General features: G+C 35.6%; 1 protein-coding gene across 8 annotated transcripts in view; it reads left to right on the forward strand.

Annotated features, from left to right (window-relative positions):
• Positions 1 to 17,719, forward strand: part of CCSER1 (coiled-coil serine rich protein 1) — a 1,267,249-nt gene that overhangs the window by 786,763 nt on the left and 462,767 nt on the right. The window lies entirely within an intron of this gene.

A 17,719-nucleotide genomic window follows, 5' to 3' on the forward strand; every position in this document is an offset into this window, starting at 1 on the left:
TGTAGTTAATTTAATAGGCAAAAGATTGCTTTTATTTATGCAAAAATACAATAATCTTTTAGTTTCACCCCAAGTGTATTAAAGTTCATTCAGTAATAACTAGAGAATAAACTTCAATTTCAATGTCTGAAAAGGTTCTTTTTCAGTTCATGTATTTGTTGTTTTTTATACTATTGCAATATTTCAAATTCCACAAACCTTAGAGTTATTCAAGTATGAAATGTTAAGGATTAACAGCATTTTATAAACATGAAAAAATTATATATAGGCTTGGTATATGATTTGTTAAGATTTTGGTTTAAAACAATTTTGCTCATTCCTCTAAGAATACTTATTACTGAACAGATTTCTTATTTGGATCAAGAGTCCTTCACATAAATTCATACAGTTTACACAAGTTGTTGGCTTTAAGTAGTAGGAAATGTTTGTTAAAAAAACAACAATATGTATAATTTTAATGTCTCTCGATTTTCATTTGAAATTGACAGGATGAGGTTGAATAGCTCTTAGGTTTAAACATGTACTTTTTATTTTTCTTCAGAAGTATAATTAACAAAATAAATTTGATCTCAGTAAAATTATTTTTAAATAGTTTCATACTGTTTTATGACTTTAAAGGGTCCTAAAATTCATCCTTAATATATCAGTAGAATCAATACAATTATACGTGCATATTTCTTCTGACTTGAGTAAGCAACTTGCATATTTTAAATATACTGCAGACTTTATTTAAAATAATCACCATCATTGGGCTTCCCTGGTGGCGCAGTGGTTGAGAGTCTGCCTGCCGATGCAGGGGACACGGCTTCGTGCCCGGGTCCGAGAAGATCCCACATGCCGCTGAGCGGCTGGGCCCGTGAGCCATGGCCGCTGAGCCTGCGCGTCGGAGCCTGTGCTCCACAACGGGAGAGGCCACAACAGTGAGAGGCCCGCGTACCGCAAAAAAAAAAAAAAAAAAAAAAAAAAAAAAAAAAAATCACCATCATTATCGTCGTCAACACCATCATCATCATTATCATTTTTACTATCATCTCTACCATGATTATGACCATGATAGTTATTGCACATTCTAGGCAAAGTAATACATAAAATTAATATCTTCCTATATCAACTACCTACCGTTGCTTAGTAGCTCTCTGATGTTGATATTCTGAAAAAAATTTTATGTATGTATATACTGTATATATTATCTATGGCATATAATGGATATATATATAATGGATATATATAGCCATATATATGGCTATATATATATATATATCCATTATATATATATAATGGACTTTATATTTAAAAATATAAAGTAAATTTTTGCCTGGTGACATAAAGTGTAGTGTACTAGATGCTGTAGATGCAGATAGAAATAGTGCATCCCTAACTTAACTGCCTGCCCAGTGTATAGTGGGGAGGATATGGTTTTAGAAAGTTTGTGTTGCTGTCTTTGTTTCTGTTTGCTTTATATTAGTTAGGTAACTAGTCAGTTTTGTATTTAAAGAGTGAGCGATTCAAGCCGTTTTAATGTATTAAGGGTAAGGTGGGAGTAAGGAGGAGGAGTTTGAATACAGGGGAGGAATAAGTGATTAGGAAAGATGCTGTAGGACAGCGGTCGCCAACCATTTCGGCACTAGTGACAGGTTTTATGGAAGACAATTTTTCCATGGATGGGGGGGAGGAGTGAGGGGGGATGGTTCAGGCGGTAATGCGAGCGATGGGGGCGGCAGATGAAGCTTTGCTCGCTCGCCCACCGCTCACCTCCTGCTGTGCGGCCAGGTCGCTAACAGGCCAAGGACCAGTACTGGTCCACGGTCCGGGGGTTCGGGATCGCTGGTGTAGGAGGCAAGAAGTAATAAAGCTCAGAGCTGAGGAGCTGGTCTAAATCTGGAAGTACCTGTCTCGTAAAGAGGCTTCAGGTGGGAGTAATAAGAATAAATGAATAAAATGATAAGATTATTGGGGCAGAGGATGGTCCGCGGGAGGGAGGGTGGTAAATTGAGGGAGCCTACACCTAAGGGCCTTTATTTTCTTAGTGAAAGCAGAGGTAAGGTCAGCTCTTGAAACCTCTTAACTCTTTCTCTCCATCTATTAATGAGGGAGTAGTAGAGGTCTAAAGAAAATGAACACGTTTTGAAACAACATCAATGGAGGATGATGGGAAAGTAAAATGAATGGGGAGATGTGGAAGGGTAGAAGTCATCGCTAAAGATATTTTACACTGAACCCCAGTTTTCCACCACTGGGGTGGCTTTCAATTGCTTTTAATTATACATTGAATTTAAGCAGGAAGAGTATCTTTACCTGCCATTTGAACATGGCAGTTATAGAGTTCAGATTGCCCAACCTTCAGAACTACCTGATGTTTCTTGTTTCTAAGTTGTATGAGAGGAGGAAAAAATACTGAATAAGGGAGGCCCAGGAAAGTCGGTGAAGTACATTCTGGGAGCGTCGATGAGACTACATCAACCAAGGATTTATCTAAGTGAAATCTGCCATGTATTCTGGAATCTGACATTTGCTGTTTCCTAAGGCCAGCCCTAGCTTATTAAGATTTTCTATATATTTAAAAAATTGGACTTAGGATATGGGGAGGGGGAAGGGTAAACTGTGATGATGTGAGAGAGTGGCAGGGATATATACACACTACCATATGTAAAATAGCTAGCTAGTGGGAAGCAGCCTCAGAGCACAAGGAGATCAGCTCGGTGCTTTGTGACCACCTAGAGGGGTGGGGTGGGGAGGGGGTGAGGGAGAGAGACACAAGAGGGAGGAGATATGTGAACATATGTATATGTATAACTGATTCACTTTGTTATAAAGCAGAAACTAACACACCATTGTAAAGCAATTATACTCCAGTAAAGATGTTAAAAATAAATAAATAAATAAATAAATGAACCCAGTTTCTTTAACTGGATAATCAATAAATCCTCAATTAATAAAAAAATAAAAAATAAAAAAATGTTCTGATCATACGTATATTTATGTAGCCATGAAGAAGCAGTTCTGTTCTATAGTTTCTGAAGATTCTAGGTCACTAAGAATTGAGGAATTTGATAATATTTCATAGGAACATTTTAAAGAACTGTTATTATGATGATTTGATTCTAGATTTGGATGAGAAGGAGATGAAATAACTAGTTTCATTTATAAAGTCCCCAATACGTAAAATATGTAGAGCCATCAAATTACTGTGTTTTCTTCCTTGGGCAATCTCACTTAAAAGCATGATTTTAGTTACAAATCAATACTTCTCGCAATTCTTTCATATTTTTCCTTAGCTCAGCCCTCTATCATGTACTTCAGACTTGCTTTTCTCAGTGGTCAGCATATCTTAAACTATTCTCAAAGTCCCCAAAACAGAAGTGTACTTTCTCTAGTATTTCCTTTCGCAATAAACAGTACCAGGAAAGCCAGAAATCCATGGTCCTCCCACTTCTTCATTCACTGCTTCAAATCATTTATTAAGTCCTGTTGAATCTGTCTCCAAATATTCGGGTCATCTTCATCTCTCCTTTGGACTACTGGCTTCCTAAATTATCTCTGTATCTTCAATCTTGATGCCATTCTTCAGCGTCTTTGACTGATAGTAATCTTACTAAAACATGTAGTTGATAAGATTAATTCCTAGTCTATAAAATCTTTAATGACTTTCCATTACCCTTAGAGTAAATAAGAATCTCTTTCCATAACATGCTTATCAAGCCCTCCGTAACCTGGCATCTGCCCACGTCTTTTGCTCCATTTCTTGACACACTTCTACAGTGTGCTAAACTCTTTCTCTACTTCTTTCTCTTTCTCTCTCTCTTTCTTTCTCCTTTTTTTTTTTAGTTCAGTACCACAGTGTCTCAGATATCTGTGTCTTTTCTTATACTGCCCCCTCTTCTGCCTGGTACGTTACCTCCTAAGCCCTATCTTTGCCTGGGTCAATCCTTACTTACCCTACAGTTGCAAATTTAAATGTTACTTCCTTCAAGAGACCTCCTTGATTTCTGAGGCAATGGGGGTGCCCTGCTCTGTGTTCTTATAGCATCCTGTGTTTCCCCAACTTATGCTCACTCTTATTATTGTGATAATGACTTATTTATTTGACTGTTTACTTGATTTTTCCTCCCACACTGCTCTGTGTGAGAGCACAGATCAAGTCCACCTACTTCATCTCCATCAGGTCGTATACTGTCTGACACAACCTCTCAGTAAATGGTTATTAGTGAATGAGTAAGATGCTCTGAGTTCAAATTTAATATGATAGGGGATATTTTTATTTTTACTATTCAAAATTTCCATTTGTCTCTTAATGTGCTGTTTAAAAAAACTCCCATTCAATATTTATTCTCATTTTTAGGATAAGATCTTTGCTTGTGCCTCTATAAATAAATCTATGTATAAATTGATTTATAAAATATGTATTTTGGACTGAGGCTCTCCTTTAAAATGCTCTGTATTGGCTACTGTCAAATTTCAATGTGTCAAATTTTAATTTTTATGGGTTTTATATAAAACTATTCAGAATTTATTTTTTTAACTATTTAGTTTTCCATTACAAAAACCATAATGATACTTTATTGAGTCTAAAAGCACACATAATTTTAGCTTACTTTTTAAGAGAATTCCTCATTAGAGTTTGCTGTAGTGACTGTGAAATTTGATTAATATCAAGAGCATAGAAAGGCAATATCATCAGCTTTGTGCTGGTTTTTGAAAGTCCACGTGATGATTTAAAGAAGAAGTAAGGCAAACCAGTGCCTCCAGTCATGTTTAATCTTGCACACACCCAGAATCTCTTCTCTTCATAAGCACATTTGCATCTCTTGCTTTCCACCAGAGAGAGCGATCCATAATGATGAATAATAATATTATGTAACTCAGAAGCGGCATATTACATGCAGTTTAGAAGTGATTTACATGAAAATCCCCCTTGAAATGCTGCAGGAGTCAGCATGGGATCCTTAGAGCACAGTACATGACAGACTAGCTTTGGACAGCATAATGGTTTTGCCCATAAGTAAATCTTTGTCATCACATGTAGCTATTTCTTTAAGCTTCCTCTGCAATTATGGGCAACTGTGAACAGATACGGTGTGTTCACCTAATGGTCTCTGAAGAAGAAAGAATTATATATAATTTCAAACTGATGATAGTTACAAAAATAGAAATTGCTGCCAATTTTAATTGAAGAAAAGTTTATGAGAGCTACTGTTTATCAAGAATGAAAAATATAGTGTACCTATAATCTCTCTGGGGAACAAAAGGAATAAGAAAGTCAAGATTAAAACTTATTAGAAAAGATTTACTTTGAAAATAAATGGTTACCTTTATTGGGAGTTCAAATTTAAATTTGCATGTAAAAATGAGAAGTAATACAAGCTTGATATCATGGATGTTGCTATAGACTCACAGCACTTGAAAAGGTGTATGTACTTAATTCTTGAATGATAAGTAGCTTTTTGATAACTCTTCTCTGATTATTGATAAGTAACTTTAATAAACATTGTGTCACTCCTTAAAAGCATACATTTTGACAACTTTAAAAGACCACGAAAACACTAGGAAATCTGGAGTTTGTATATATAACCAAATATATTTGGTTTTAGATCATGTCTGTTTCCCAGTTTGCCATTATAAGTAAGTGTGAAAAGTACTTAATGTTTTCTTTGTTTCTGTTTTGTCTTATTTTTTTTTCCTATTTGGAAGCTATGGCTCAAGGGCCTTGAGCCTTACATAAATGTGATCTATTATAAACTATATCATGTGGAAAACATAAATCACTTGTGATTATAACTAACTTGAACTGCTTGCTGCATTTCCTTACATCTTTTAAAAAATGACGTATTTTAAAGTTAATGTCTTAAAGAAACGTTCTCAAAGGGAACACCTTTCCATTAAAAGATTATGCCAGTAAGAAACACCTGACTTTTGAAATTAAATTCCTGTGTGAATAAGTGGAAGAATTGGCAAGAATTGCTTTTGAATTCATAAGGCAGTTTTTAAATTTCTCATCACATTTTACACAGATCTCTAGATCTGCCTTTTTTCTTCCTATCTCCCTCAGTGACTTCTAAGTCATTTTTACAAGAAATTACAGCACACACTATGCCAAGAGCCTGAAAAGCTACTTTCTTTTCTTTTTCATTTTAAATATTTTTTGATTGAAGTATAGTTGATTTACAATGTTGTGTTAATTTCTGCTGTATAGCAAAGTGACTCACTTATAAGTATATATATATATATATTTTTTTAAAGTATTCTCTTCCTTTATGGTTTATCACAGGGTATTGAATATAGTTCTCTGTGCTCTACAGTAGTACCTTGCTGTTTCTCCATTCTCTATATAAAAGCTTGCATCTGCTGACCCCAGCCTCCCACTCCACCCCTCCCCCAACTGTCCCCCACCTTTGGCAACCACCAGTCTGTTCTCTATGTCTATTATTCTGATTCCATTCCATAGATAGGTTCATTCGTGTCATACTTTAGATTCCACATATAAGTGATATCATACGGTATTTGTCTTTCTCTTTCTGACTTCACTTAGTATGATAATCTCTAGATGGCATTATTTCATTCTTTTTATGACTGAGTAGTATTCCATTGTATATATGTACCACATCTTCTTTATCCATTCATCTGTTGATGGACATGTAGGTTGTTTCCATATCTTGGCTATTGTGAATAGTGCTGCTATGAACACAGGGGTGCATGTATCTTTTGGAATTATAGTTTTCTCTAGATATGTGCCCAAGAGTGGGATTGCTGGGTCATATGGTAATTCTATTTTTAATTCTGAAAAGTTACTTTCCATGAGATAGTATATGTGATAAAAACCAAAAACTATTTCCACAGATTATTTTTATGCAGATGATATTAGAAATAACAAACAGAAAAGTCTTAGGCTGATTATATAAATCATAAACATTTCAAACTGATCTTTAGTCAATAACTCTAATGAAAATAATTTACTAATTTGCAATGATAAAGTGTACATTTGCAATCTAATTGTTCAGTGTACATATAAGCATTATTACTCTTCCTTTTTTATTCAGAAACACATTTTTGCGTCTTCTTTTGCAGTAAAAACATTTTATCATTTCCTCTCAGCTTAATGAAGCTTAGGTTGAATGATTCAGTTACTCACTCTCAGGTATTGACCATTTACTATGTTCCAGAAACTGTAAAAGACACAGGAACAAATGATTGATGTACAATAAGTCTCCTCTGAATCGGTACCCACAGATTCAACATTATGAGACTTCCCGAGTGGAGGGAGGAATGACGATATTCTGTAAGGTGAACTTCAAAGTTGATTGGGTTATTAAAGAGCTAATGTGAGAGATTCATTTGGTTTCAGTTACTATGTGTGAGCACAGACAAATACAGACAGAAATACAGCATATAGAGATAAGGTATATTTCAAATGGTTAAATTTTTCTGCAGTATCTTATAATTGTGAGTACTCTCAAAACAATATATATTGGGTCATTTAAACCAGTGTTTCTTGAGTGTGATCCACAAAAAAATTATTGCTCATACAAAATAACTACAGAAAATGAAAACATAAGTATTAACAAACTTTTATAGTAAGTTATGTCTGTTGAACCTATAGAAAAAAAGGGGCTTCCATTTTGTATATATTTTTAAAAATTCTATTTCTAGAATTGATTTGTATTTTGTTTTCCGAAACATAGGTCTGTAACAGATTGAAAAGTTTAAAAAAAAAGTTCTTCACCATAGATCATCTAAGAAGCACTGATTTATTTAAGTTGTAAATAAGAACTCTAATGAGAAATTAAAGTTTTGCCTTTTGATAATAAACTCCATAACATCTGTGAATATCAAAATCTTTTGTTTGTTAACCCCTGTCAAAATTTTCACAAATGGGTTTTCTTAATTCTTGAATATTATTCAGTGGGATGAGATAATGAACCTTAATCACCCCTAGGAAGAAAATAAAAGAGGTTATTTACATTTAGAACATAATGCAAACTTACCGACACTTGAAAATAGTATTTATTAGTAATTCTCTTTTATCTAAATTACCACACAATCATATAAGAAAGCTCATGTTAAAAGAACAAACTTGTATTTTTATTTCTCAGTGCAATATTTTACAAAGAAATCTGTCATATTTAACATATATTTAAGGGTGAACAAAAAATTTTAAGATGAAATGATACTGTCTAGCTGTTACAGCTTTATTAAAATGCCTTTGCAGAAACACGTGCATTCTAAAGATCTTATAGCCTTGATCAAATAGACACAAACATTTTTCAGAACATGTTTGCCTTATATAATTTATATTTTCTATGGCATTCAACCTGGGAATTTAAAAAAAAAATAGAATGAATAATGGTTGAAGAAACCGTATTTTTCTAGCTGTCCCTCGGCAACTCTTATTGAACCTTCAACACTTTAAAGTTGCCTTCTTACTTCTGAGAGTCTTTAGCGAAAATCTCATATAGGCTTAGACATACGTGTAGCATTTTTCGTTTTTATTTCATCATGCTCAGTTTCTTCTCTGGCACTTTGAGATGATGTTAGGTGTTGAAGCTTCAGAAACCCTGGAAAGTCCGGAATTCTTGTTAAGGTGCATATCTGTTCCACTGTCTTGCTGCTGCCACTGTGACTGGTGCCAATAGGATGTCCTGTCCCTACTGACCGAAGTCGTTCTGAGGCGAAGCTGAGCCTCTCTGAAACTTCTGTCCTCTTCTGAGAACTGTGCAATTGTACCAAGGATGGCAGGGTGTTTTGCAGACATGATTGTTACAGCAGAAACACTCAGTACTCTAGGCTTTCTGTCTGTACCGTTGCTGCAGTTGACCCCAGACTCTATACTTTACTCCTGGCAGCTCATTGCTTGTATTAAATTAGTTCCTTCAGTTGTTAAGTTTACTCTGTGTAAGTGTGTGTTTGGTTTGGGTTTTGATTTTGATTGCTTGCTTGTTTATTTTGAATTCAGAGCTTTTGTTCTTCTAGAGCCCAGCATGGGCTTATTGCAGATAGGGCTAGGAGAAGAGATATGAACAATGTGTATAATAAGCATAACAGGATCCTTTGCTGGAGCAATTTCAGTGCACCGAGCTTGGGGTTTGACTTTCAGTGGTCTACTGTTTACCCTCGTTTGGCCCTGGGAAGCCAATATATACTGCATCCTAGGTTGTTCATAGGTTAGGTAGAGGTGGTCTGTTACATGAGCAAGCATTTCTTAGAGTATCATTTGCTAAATGGAATGTTCACGAGCCTTAGCCTTGCTTTATACTTCACCATATGTACATATAAGACGATAGTTTATCATACTTTTTGTCATTGCTCTTTTTTTTTTCTTCTATCTCCCTTTCATCTTCTTTCTATCCCACATGTCCATTGTTCAGGTTTCCTACTATGGTTTCTTCTTACTGAAGAATGATAAAGTAAGCTGAAATATTTGGACTTAATGAATTGACAAAGGAACTGAAATTGAAAATCATGTTTTAAGTCATTTTTAAAAATTATCTTTACTGTTTGTCTAAGTGCCAGTGAATTTTCAACATTTCATGAAACTATTCTCTTGCTGTCCTGGTAATGTTCATCTCATAGCCCATCACTGTCCTAAGCTCACTTTGAAATAAGAAATGCACTTTAAATCATGATATATTCCAAATCCCTGAGAACTTTTTTTCTTTGTAATAAGAAAACAAAATCTCTGGTTTCACATACACAGAATAGTAGCTTGAACTGATTTGATTATTCTTCAATTCAACTCCACTATGTACCATTTTAGTACTTCTTCTGTAAGTACTTCCTGAGTTAATAGCTCAGTGAAAGGTTAAAGAGCCATTAGCAGATTTAAACAGTCTTGTTTAAAGGAAGAAACCATGTTTTTGCACCCCATTAGCTGAAAGGTATTAATGAAAGATATGGCTTATTAGGCAATAAGAATGAAAACTGGAAGCTTTCACTTTGCCATGGAGTGTCTGAGGTTGGCATAAAGCTTGTGAGCAAATTAAAGTTTTAAAGTAAATTTAAAATTTTATATGACTCTTTCAATTTCTAAAACAAGATTATGAATGAGAGATTATTTTCTCTTAGTGATATTTCTAGAGGTACTTAAACAAATGCTAGTAGTAACCACACATGTAAATCTGTGGTAAGATTAGAGGAGACTGCCAGATAAAATAGAGAATGCCCACATTAAATTTAACTTTCCGATAAACAATGAATACCTTTTTAGAATAAGTATGTCCCAAATATGCATGAGACAGTTATTCTAAAACAAATTATTTATCTGAAACTCACATTTACTGGATGTCCTCTATTTTTACTTGCTAAATCCATAACCCTAAGCTAGAAACCAAAGAAGACAATCACAAAAGTGATGACTAGTGAATCTAGTTAAATAGCTTAGTTAATTCTTAGTTTTCTTCATTAAGCAAATAGGAATTATCTCCAGGATATTATAATAGGCCATGTATACGAAGAAAAAAATGCATGCTTAACCATTTCTTGCTCTAGTTATCTGTAGGTCAGTACAGAAAGTATATCTCTTTGAAAAGACTCATTTGTAGCTAACTGATGAAGTGAGATGTCTTTTCTGGGTGTAATACATGTAGTTTGAGGTACCTGTCCTACTCACGGCCACCTTCTTTACCTTGAGAGTGGAATAAACTTTTACTTGGAAATGTTATAGCATTTATAACTCTTCCCTTTTTACCCTCCAAACACACCATTCTCATTTTGCCGCTGCTGGTTGTTCAACGGGCACATTAAATTTCAGTGGGAGCATATCGCTCTGTGAAATCCCCCTACTTGGTTAATGTGAGCCAGAGCAAATTTTCTTTGGGGAGCAGAGCTTAGATTATGTTGAGTCCTGACAGGAGTGGTTAGCATCTGTGTCAAAACAACATATAAACCAGAATTATGGCAAAGCAGAAACAGATGCGTCATCAGTGTGTCAATGAAAAATTCATTAGTTGATCTAAGAAAGAAATGGACAATCTTCTGCGAGCCAGGTTTGAGGATTGTAGCCTGGGAAGAGCATCTCAGAAAGCTTTGAGAACTGTTCTGCCAGTTAGAAGTGAAGGCACGGTTATATAAGTTGTTTGTTTGTTTTACTTTTTGGCCACACCGCATGGCATGCAGGATCTTAGTTCCCCGACAAGGGATTGAACCCGTGCCCCCTGCAGTGGAAGCGCGGAGTCTTAACCACTGGACTGCCAGGGAAGTCCCAAGGTTTTTGAGACAGAGAAGTGTACATCAAATGACGCATTATTGACAGTTTACATGATCCAGATCTAAGCATTGTCATAGTAAGTCATGTGACCCTTTACAAGACCAAGAAGGAACTCTATCATTGAAGGAGTTGTCTTGTTGGTGCTGGGAAAATGTTGCTCTCTATGGTTGAGCAGGTGTTCCTGCCGATGGGGAGGTTTGGTCACTACGTAATGCAGATACATAAGGCATAGTGAGGGGAGAGGGGAGGCCAAAGGGCAGAGAAGACATTTTTATGTTTAACTTTTTCTTGTCTTACCATAAAATATGAATTTTATTTCACAGTTGTTGCTTGAATATCTTTTACATAATTCTGCTGAATATATTCTAAGTTCTACTCATTCTAGTTAGAATATGAAGGAAAAAAGAAAGGTGAGTAAGGGAAGCTATCTTAGGTAACAGTTGGAGAACACTGTTGATTTGTTGGAGTGCATCCTATAACTGTAATTGTAATAACTAACAGAAACATTCAACCTCCATGTTTATATAGCTACAATTTAATAATCATCTTATATCTTTGTAATTAAATAATTATTTGGTATATTTATCAGGGTGGAGTGCTTTTCTTCTCCACTAATCAGAAATAAAGGTACTGGCTTTATACTTCGTAGTCCTTAAGTTGGTTACAGCATGGATTTGATAATATGGAAGTGTAAGTAGTATACACAGTGTTGCCTTTGAAATGATTGAGTTTAAGGGGGAAAATATTGTGAGATCAGTACACTTTACTACTGGTGCAAAACTAACTCAGAGGACATATCATAATACGAGCACACCAGGCATTATTTGCTAACAAAAAATAGAGTGTTCTTCTAATCTGCACACAATGATATGTAATACTTACCAAGCATGCCAATAAATAACAATGTGAACAAAACAGAGCACACATATTAGCAGTACAATCTTATTGGGTCACATAATCCTCCACTAATACACAAAAGTAATCTACTTGTTGCTCTGGTGCTTGTGAACAGTTTCCTGATTAATCAAGTGTCCAAAAAAAATTAATGCTTGAAGCCCTAAACCTGGTGAATATAATGAGCATGGCTCCCCATGGATCTGAAAAAATTAGATTGTTGGTTTGAGACAGATGCAGCTATAACCAGAGGGAATGCTTTTGCATTCACATCACATTGTAGCAGAGACATCATTTGGAAGCTTTAATACGTATTAATACTATGTTCAAGACAATTATAAGCTCTAGCAAAGAAAAAATAAAGATCCAGGAAAAGGATGAAGTTACTCCATACTGGAAGCTCCACTAAAGACAGTTACAGACATATGGTAATTCCACAATTAATTTTAGTACATGAACTGGAATAAAGCCCTATGTAAATGCACTAGAAATCCATTCAAAACGAGGTCAGAAAAAGGAATACAGAGCGATACTCTTCACGGTGCAAAGCAAACGAAAGGACCAGGAATCCACTAGTCATAGTTATCTTATTTCCTCATTATATAGATTCATATTTGTGCTCTCAGAAAGTAATTATTAGCTCAGAATTGTATTTGATCTATCCCACTAATTTTAGTAGAATATTTATCATACAGGTTTTTTTTAACAAAAATATATATAAAAGTGCTGAAGATATTTGTTAAGGAAATCATATACCAAAGGCAAAACTTTGCTCCGAGAGACTCATAAACATTGTTTGAAAACAAGTAAATACTAGATATAGAGATAATTTACCCAGATACTTTGAGAAGCAAGGGGAAAGGGATCTCTGTTGAGTACTTACGCAAGTACATGGCACTTGTGTGTTTTTAAGACCCTTATAGCAATCATCTAAATTATCATACCCATTTTAAAAATAGGTGTGTGGCCTTAAAGGTAATACATGACTTGTCCAAAGTCACAGAACTAATAATCATAAAAGGCAGGCTTAGAGACTCCCAAATACTACTTAATAGTTGTACAACTTACTTAAGATACTTAATCTCTGTGTGCCTGTTTCCTATTCTATAAAATAAGATACTAATTGCCTATACAATGGGTTATTGTAACGAGTAAAGCAATTAGTGAACGTGGAGAACTTAGAACTGTAATAGCACATAGTAAATTCTATTTCTGTTTAAGTGTACAGTTCTCTAGCTCCATGTTTGTTTCACTGCATCATAGAAAAACTGGACTTTGAATTTACATGGCTACCAATGTGCCAACATTTATAGCACTAAAACAGTATTGCTTTATATAGATTTATTCATTGCCTGCTGCAAGACTCACTGTATACCTGCATTTAATATTTCTTGGCTATTAACTTCATCAATTGAAAGATAATAAATACACGAATCATAAGTGGTGTATTAATCATTACTATTGCTCCCTGATTTTTGGAACACTTACATATAGGTCAGGAAGTGTGCTAAGCAGCATACCAGAGAATACACAGAAAATGACACATGAGTAACTGAGGTCTCTGAATTTTAAAAAACGCCAGAAAGCTACATTATCAATATATAAAGAGAATCCAGAGAAATGGTTTCGAAATTAGTTGAAGAATTGAGATACCAACTGTGTCTAATTGAACATTTGGCAAGAATGGAAATGCTCTCTACCTACTCTCTCCAGTACAGGAGCCACAAACCATATATAGCTATTGGGTCATACCTTCTGTCCTCAGAAAGTTCAGTTAGTTTCAGACCATTGACTAGCCAGCCATCACATAAATATTTCTTTGCTTATGGAGAAAAGCGTGTTTCTGCTAAGAAGTGTAAGTGTTTCTGCTGAGAAAAGTAAAGGTGCAGACTTCTTTCCCTGTGGTTCATTACTGCAATCTTCACACATACACAGTAGTACTCAACATAGATTGGACTATTACACATGCCACTGCCTGGGTGAGCTTGACTTTTTCGTAAAAAGTGTAATTAATTTTTCAAATAGTTGATTACAGCCCGAAGCTGTACAATAAACTCTTCACCTGACTCAGTGCCCTACAACACTACGTAGATGAGCACTTTACCCCTTAACAGGAGCCTGTATACAGAGTCTACCGTAGTACCAGGAAGATATGTGTGTGGCCAAAATATTTCGGTAATAGATGTATTTTATTTTCAAAGTCTTTATTCCTGCTGGTTATTGATTTATAACAATCTTACAAATGTGTATTCAATAAGAGCTCCCTGGAATTTAGAAATAACTCCTGCAAAATGCATGATAAATGGCAAACCTCTTACATAAAAAATGCCTAAGTTTCATGTTGTTCAGTTTAACTTTATTTTTCTGTGAGGTTTTAAACATCTAGAGCTGTCAAAGTCTTTTTGACCACTTCTCTGTTTTGGATAATTTCAGCCCTATTTTTTTTATTTTTATTTTTTTGTGTGCTAGGCGGGCCTCTCACTGCTGTGGCCTCTCCCGTTGCGGAGCACAGGCTCCGGACGCGCAGGCGCAGCAGCCACGGCTCACGGGCCCAGCCGCTCCGCGGCACGTGGGATCCTCCCGGACCGGGGCACGAACCCGCGTCCCCTGCATCGGCAGGCGGATTCTCAACCACTGCGCCCCCAGGGAAGCCCGCTCTATTTTTTTTTTTTAAGATTGCTTGGTTTCCTGAGAATTAATTCTTCCTTTGACATTACATAAATTCTGTAAAGATTTAAAATACCACAGATTGTTTATAGCATTATTTTTAAATGATCGCATCATAACACAGATACATTTTGGTAATGTATAGTATCAAGTAAAGGAAATGAATCATGGAAACATAACAAATCTATGCTCTAAAAATTTCTATGCTACCACAAATTCATACTTGTGTCACATAGATCTTTTTTTCCTAACATTATTTAGTCTTGATAAACGTTGCATTCTTAGTAGCACTGATTATTTCTGAACCATAAATATTACAGATGCTCAGTTATTTTATCACCTCAGTCAGTTCTGGCTTCATACTCCCACATCTATAGATTATATTTTGGAATAGTATTTGTCATAAAGCAACTGTCTAACAATAGAAACAAAGAAAATTTGCGCTACCTTTATGTAACTCCTTGTCTTGTTTTAATACTATAATTTCATTAATTCCCTAGTCTTTATTTATATTATTTACCTGTTATAAATTTCTTCAAAGAACTTTATCTTGTGAGTGAATATTTTAACATGGATATTCAAGTATTGATATCTTTGGTAGGTCAGACAATGCTAGAATAATGTCTGACCCATCGATAATCTATAATTCTAGAATAAAGAATTTAAGGAAAATTGAGGCAGCGTTTTTACTCTCAATAACACTCTAGAGGAGGCTAAGAAAACAAAGTGAAGACTAAGAAGAGGAGAAAAAAAAATTAACCACATTGTAGTGTTATAAGGCAGCACAAGCCATACACAAAAATACAAGAAAAAAAAAAAAAGAAAGGAAAGATTCATTTTGCTTTTGAAAAGCAAGGAAGGTTTTGAGGGCAAGTGCAATTCATGTCAGACTTTGAGTAACAAATAGGATTTTGATAGATAAGCAAGGGACATAGACCAAGAGGACAGGTTAGAGTTAACCTCTAGATGTTTTAAATAACAGCTGGATTTTATTGCAGGAAATAAGGAGATACTGAAGATTTTTAATTTACAGGGATATGGATGATGTTTAATTACTATTAAGAGCCTACTTCTCAAACTTTATTATACAGCAGAATTACTCAAAGGCATTTTGAAACACAGATTACTTGACCTCACCCCAGTGTTTCTGATTCAGTAAACTTGAGTGGGGCCTGAGAATTTGCCTTTCTAACTAGTTCCCAGGTGATGCTTACACAGGGGGCTTGGAACCATTCTTGGTGAACCACTGATCAAGAGTAAAACTTTTCCCTCAGTGGTTCCCAGCCTCCCAGGTAAGAGAGTCATAATATTGAGCTATATTTTTTATTAGCAGCTAACTTGCAATGCATATTGAAGCTCTCTGAGAGGTAAATCCTGGACGAAAATGCATGCAAATAGACAAAATTAAACCCTCCGTTAATTGAACGATAGTAACTAGAGTAAGGTGCTGGAAGCCATAATACTGTTCTACCTGTTTGAGTTAGGGTCCTGGGAGGAAACAGAATTCATGCAGATGGTTTAAATAAAGAGTGTTTAATGAAGAGATAGTTAGGGAAATATTGACACAGTTGATGCAGCTGGAAGCCAATGCCACCCCAGGTGCTAAGGGGAAAGTGGAAAGAGGGTTATCAGAATCCATGGAGAGCTGGAGCCACGATGCAGAGGCTGGTCCCTAGAAAGCTTTGGAGTTTTCTTAGAGGGATGCAGCTATGGTCAGAGAAGTCGTGAAGCGGGAAAAGAGGTAGAAAGAAACACCCCAGCACCTCTCCGCCTTTGTCCTCCAGTCTCCTGCTTGTGCCTTCTTTTGGCTGAAATTCAACCTGAAGCCAGTATGTGAGGTACACCCAGGGGAAGCTGCCAGTGTGACCAATATCCAAGGCACAGATAAGTTCTCAGAAGACTGAGGGTTATAAGTGAGGGGACTTGTTCTACTTTCTTCCCTTGTGTTAATTTTAAGCCCTACTCTCAGTTCTATTTTATGACTTTGTATTTGGGCAGCAATAGGCTGAGCATGAAGCAGCATAGAAATGAGCTGAGCAGCCTAAATGCTAACGTACTAGGGACTGACGAGTGTTTTTAGAGTTGCTTCATCAATTGGGCAAAAGTTCAAATACTCCTACTACAGCAAAACTTTAATCAGAAGCTCTCCTAACTCAGAAATGCTGTTAAAAGCCTGTTGTTTGCTCTGACTATAAGAAGATAAATGCCTGTTCAAGCTGCAGAGGGATGATTTGCTCTTTCTTTAAGGCCCTGAGCTTGTTGTATAAATACCAAGAAGGCAGGAAGAGCTTAGCTGTCCCACCATCCAAGAGGAAGTGCATTTCAGAATTGGTTTAAAGACCTGAAGGTAGTTTGATGTGATAAATACCAGCGCTATTTTATAATTCTCAGTCATAAACAAGAGAGTGGCTTTATTGTCTTAATTATTTTAGGATCCCTTCCTGTAGTCTCTCCAGAATTTCTGAAGCAAGAGCAGAGGCAGAATTCATAGCCTGGTGGTAGCAATAAGACAGTACTTGACATTCAAGACGACAGAAGGATCTCAATTGTCTTTTTAGCCTTAAGTCCTTTGACTTTTCTAAATGCATCTTAAGTATAAAGCAAAGTAAGTAAATCATTTTTCACCCAAAATGCCACATGTTTAACTCATCCTACATTTTTTGTTCATGCAATTTATTTTGCTAAAACCATCTTTTCTTATTCTATGTTTCCTTGTTAAAATATGTAAAGTTTCATCTCAAATATTTGTCTTTCCACGAATCCTTCTTTGTTTCTTCCAGCAAGAAACTTGAATACTCAGAGCACAATGTGTTACTTTTAAGCCACTTTTATCTTTCTTTATATTATAGTCAAAAATAAGTAAACATTTTATACCCTCAATTTGAAGCACACTTTACCTTTTGTTGCTGTGATTTAGAGAGAAATATTTGTACGAGCCTTTTGCGGGAAATATCTGAATAG

The sequence above is a fragment of the Kogia breviceps genome, chromosome 6, assembly GCF_026419965.1.
Source record: "Kogia breviceps isolate mKogBre1 chromosome 6, mKogBre1 haplotype 1, whole genome shotgun sequence".
Classification (NCBI taxonomy): Eukaryota; Metazoa; Chordata; class Mammalia; order Artiodactyla; family Physeteridae; genus Kogia; species Kogia breviceps.